Below are 5,468 nucleotides of genomic sequence, written 5' to 3'. Positions count from 1 at the left end.
TATTTAAATCTTATATATTTGCATACAAGCCTCAAAATTCTTATGTATATAAATATCAAAAACAGCCAACCTCTAACACCAAAAATATCTTTAACATTAATTTATACAATGTAAAAAACATCATTTCATTTGTACATTTTGATGAAATTTAGACACTAAGAAGTTATTCAAAAAAAATTTAAAATTATAGGTGTTACATATACAAACACGTGAGAAGTATGTAACCCACCTTTAATTTAAATGTAATTTTGACCGAAGGGTGTCCTATTTTCATAGGATTTTCTTTCCGCTCAATGTAACGAACCAAAGAAACTACAAGCATGCGGGGTAAATCTCATGCCACATTACCAAACAACGCATAAGGTCAGTCTTCTCATAGAGAAAAAGGAGAATACTGAAATGTTTTTCACACTTATCAAAGAGAGAGAGAGAATGAAAAGACTCGCTTCCATCCTTCTTAGATGTTCAAAACCTAATAATCGTGAACAGGCCACTAAGAAACTCTCCTGGGCTATTCTCAATGTTTCAAAAGCCTGAGAGATAAAGTAGGTAAAAAAGAGAATTACTACACTTAATTTTGCAAAAATAAAAATTCCGCCTTCAATTCACCCCGGCCCCCCAATGAAAAACAAGAAACAACCACCCTCTTGCATTTTTCAAATTGTCGATCAAATATCAAATCTCATGATAAAACCCCAAATCATATTTTTCATTTTAATCATATTCCAACTATTTTGATAAAGGCACACGTAAATAGATTGGGTCTGCAGTTTGGTAGTTCAAAAAAATCACCTGGGTGATTAATTTGTAAATAGTAATGTTTCGGGTGGTTTGTATGTAATTATCCCAAAACTAAAATAAAAAACAGAGATTACATACATTCCACTGAATTCTTAAGTATTTAAACAACACAGGGTACACCTTATATAATGGCAACCTTGCATTTCTATATGATCGCCTGAAAGCTTCCCCCAGGCCATCCTCGATAATTTCAACACAAGGAAAAATTTCATCTTTAGTTCAACATCCATCATTGATTCTTCGTTGTTTTTCTCCAAGAAGAAAAAGAAATTAAATCTAAAAATAAAATAAGGAGATTAATATTCATACCACTGAATTCTTAGGTATTAATATGTACTTAAGCTTCACATGATTCACCTTATTTGAAGGCAACCTTGCATGTACATATGGGTTGCCTGAGAAGCCTCCACCAAGGTCATCCTCACTAGTTACAGTGCAAGGAAAAATCCCACCTTTCATTCAAAATCAATCAATGATTCACACCGCTTCCCTATACGAAGAACAAGAAATGAAATCTAAAAAATAAAAATAAAGGGGGATTTACATAAATATTAAATATTTAAACTTCACAAGAAATGGAACCTAAAAATTAAATAGGGGGGATACATACATTTAGTGCTATTTTGGGGCATTTACATACATGCCACCCAATGCTTATGTACTGACATATACAACACCAAAACTTTAACATTATTCACTATATCTTAAGGTAACCTCCCATGTCTTATATATTGGTTGCCTGAGAAGCCTCCACCCAGGCCATCCTCAATAGTTTCAGTCATGATTTTGTTCGACACATCTTACGCTGGCTGTCGACTACCTAACACAATCCTCAATAGTTTCAGTGCAAGAAAAAATTCTATCTTCATTTATGATCGAGCAATGATTTATCATCGCTCCACTTAATAAAAAACAAGAAATGAAATCCGAAAAAAAAATAATAATGGAGCATTTACATAAATGCCACTGATTTCTTTAATATTTAAACTTCACATGCTTCGCTGTATTTAAGGCCATCCTCGATAGTTTCAATACAAGAAAAAAATCCAACTTAAGTACAAGATAAGTCAATGATTCACAATGGACCATTAAATAGAATTTAAAAACAAAACGAAAATGAAGAAGATACATACATAGCACTGATTTCTTAAATATTTAAATTTCACATGGCTCACTCTATTAAATAGAAAATCTAAAGAATATAAAAATGGGACAATTAAACCACACATGGCTCACTCTATTAAATAGAAACCTTGCAATAGCTTCAATACAAAAATAATAAAAAGTTCATCTTTAGCTCAAGATCAATCAATGATTCTTCATCGTTTCCCTAAATGAAGAAAAAGAAATGAAATCTAAAATAAAAGAAAAATAGAACACACATATGTACTTAAACCTCAAATGATTCACATTATTTACTGGCATACGGGCATGTTTATACAGGTTGCCTGGCCGCCTAGGCCATCCACAATAGTTTCAGTACAAGAAGAAATCCCATCTTTACTTCAAGATCAATCGTTGATTCCTCGTCGCTTTTCTCAACCCACCGCTCAATTCCAATGTATTTACACATGAAACACCTAAACTTTAGCACGATTCACTTTACTGAATGGTAGCCTTGCATATCAATGGGTTGCCCAGGCCATCCTCAAAAGCTTTAGTGCAAGAAGATATTCTATCGTTATTTCAAGATCAATCGATGATTCATCATGGCTTCCCTCAATAAAGAAGAAGAAATGAAACCTAAAAAAAATATTTAGGGGCCATTTGAGATTAATTTTGCATTTATGTTTTTTTTATTTGAAAAAAAATAACACTGTCATTGTTAGACCCCAAGCGAAAAGTAGAGGTTTGTGTTAGGTAGTCGATAGCCAGCATTAAAATTGTCGGGAAATCATAACATGAGTCTTTTAAATCAGTGTGTAAATGCTGGTGCACTCCTGGAAGCGAAGAGATGTACGATCTGAATACAGTAAAAAGTGTGCCAGGGTTGTTACACCGATGCCTAAGTTTAGCGTGAAATAAGCAAGCGTTCCTAACATTATGAAAACATGCAGACAAAAAATTTAGTCCATGAAACTAATATTAGGATAGAATCTTAGAATATAGATGCTCTCACAGGAAAATTAATGAAACAATGGGTGTAGTATAAATCCAGAACTGAATACATGTAATGTAATTTTAGTAGTAAATCCTCCTTTTGTTTGAATATAAGTAACACCTCTAGTATACATATCTTCAATGAACAGAAAATAAATTATATCAACACACTTCTTCTCTAGAACTCTCCAAAAGACTTCTCTTGGAACCTTATTATAAGCATTTTCTAAATCAACAAAAACCATAGGTAGATCCTCCTTATTTTGTACTTCTCCATCAAATCTCTTAATAAATGTATAGCTTCCATAGTAGACTTGTCTGTCATAAATCCAAACTGATTATGAGCAATCTTTATATCATATCTTAACCAATGTTCAATTAGACACATCAACTTAATTCCTCTATAATTTGCACACTCTTGTGTGTCCCCTTTCTTCTTAAAAATGGGGACCAAAATATTCTTCCTCAACTCCTAAGGCATCTTTTTAGTTTTTAAAATAATATTAAACAATTTAGTAAGCCAAGAAATTCTCAAATCTCCTAAATTTTCAATTGGGATATTATCAAATTATCAAGTCCTATTGATTTTCCACCCTTACAATTTTTTAAAGCCTCCTCAACTTCTTTTAGTAATGCAATGATAAAAGTAAAATGTTTTACTATTATTAACGATATTAAGATCATTATAGTCCGTCGTATTTTATAAAACTTCATCGAAAAGTTTATCAAAACAACTCACTCACATATGTTTAATATCATCCTCTGTTTATCAAAACAACTCACCCACATATGTTTAATATCATCCGAGAAAATCACTTTTTGATTTTTATCTTTAATACATTTTACTTGAATTAAATCTATATTTTTCTTTTCTTTTTGTTTGGCTAGTTTATACATATATTTTTCACTCTCTTTAGTATATAATCTATTATAAAGATCACAAAAACAGAATTTTAAGCAACAAAAAATAAAAATGTATAAAAAAACACACTAAATAAACATGCTTTTAGAACACACTTAATAAACATGTTTTAGAAACAAAAGAAAAACGGGAAAAAAAAAATCAAATTGATCCCAAACAAACCCTTGAATTTCACATGATACACCTTATTTAATAGCATCCTTGCATGCCCATAAATCCATCCTCGATGTTTCATTAAAAGAAAAAAATTTCATCTTAAGTTCAAGATCAATTAATGATTTGTCATTAATTTCCTCAACGAAAACCAAGAAATAGAATTTAAAAATAAAATTAAAATGGAGGATTTGCATACACACCCTTCAGATGGTTCATTTTAATCAATGGCAGCCTAGCAATTATATATGAGTTGCCTGAGAAGACTACCACCAGGCTACCCTTGATAGTTCGAGTACAAGGGAAAATTCCATTCTTAGTTCAAGGTCAAACAATGATTCATCTATGTTTCTCTCAACAAAGATCAAGAAACAGAATCTTAAAATAAACTAAAAATTAGAAAATTTACATACATACCACAGAATTCTTATGAATTTAAACTACAGCTGGTTGACCTTATTTAATTGCAGCCTTGCACGTCCATGCAGCCTGCCTCAGAAGCTTTCTCGCATGCCATCCTCGATTGTTTGACACCAAAGAACTTCCCACAATGAAGAACAAGAAGAGTAATATAAAAATTAAAGGAAAATTTGCATACATAACACCGAGTTCTTATGCATTTAATTTACAAATCGTTCACCTTGTTTAATGGCAACGAAGTGTAGTAGAATTGCCAAGCGAAGACATTTATCAGGCCCTTATAAGACAGCGAGAACAAGCCACACACACACACACACACCACCCCACACATGCATGCACGAAGAGAATAGAAACCATAATAATTTTTAAATCCAATCTTCAACTCCTCATATATATATATATATATATATGGGTTGCCTAAGAAGCCTTCCCCCAGGCCATCCTCGGACACACATAAAGAAGAGAAACCATAATAATCTTTAAGTCTAAACTTCAACCCCTCACATGTCAAAATAAGTCGTCTGAAAATCCTTTCCCCAGGCCATCCTCAAAGATTTAAATGCATGACGTTTAATTCCTATCTATTTACCTCCCTAACATCTAAACTTTAAATTTTACATATATGTTACCTTATTAAAAAAGTTAAAATAGTGTCATTTTTTATGAAATATGGAAGATTTAGGTTGTATAAGTTTAAAAAGTGAAGTTGGTGTTAGATGTGTAAACACATAGGAATTAGGCTGGTTGACCATAATAATTTTTAAATCCAAACTTCCCTCATGCCATCCTCGATAGTTTGAGAACAAAGAAAAAATTCCAACTTAAGTTCAAGGCCAATTGATGATCCACATCACCTCCCTTAATGAAGAACAAGAAAGGGAACCAAAAAATAAAATAAAAGAAGATTTGCATACATACCACTGAATTCTTATGTATTTAACTTTCATATGGTTCACCTTGTCCAATGGCAGCCCTTAATGAAGAACAAGAAAGGGAACCTAAAAATAAAATAAAAGAAGATTTGCATACATACCACTGAATTCTTATGTATTTAACTTTCATATGGTTCACC

Source organism: Phalaenopsis equestris, unplaced genomic scaffold (assembly GCF_001263595.1).
Source record: "Phalaenopsis equestris unplaced genomic scaffold, ASM126359v1 Scaffold000366, whole genome shotgun sequence".
Lineage (NCBI taxonomy): Eukaryota > Viridiplantae > Streptophyta > Magnoliopsida > Asparagales > Orchidaceae > Phalaenopsis > Phalaenopsis equestris.
Note: the sequence above shows the minus strand (reverse complement) of the source record.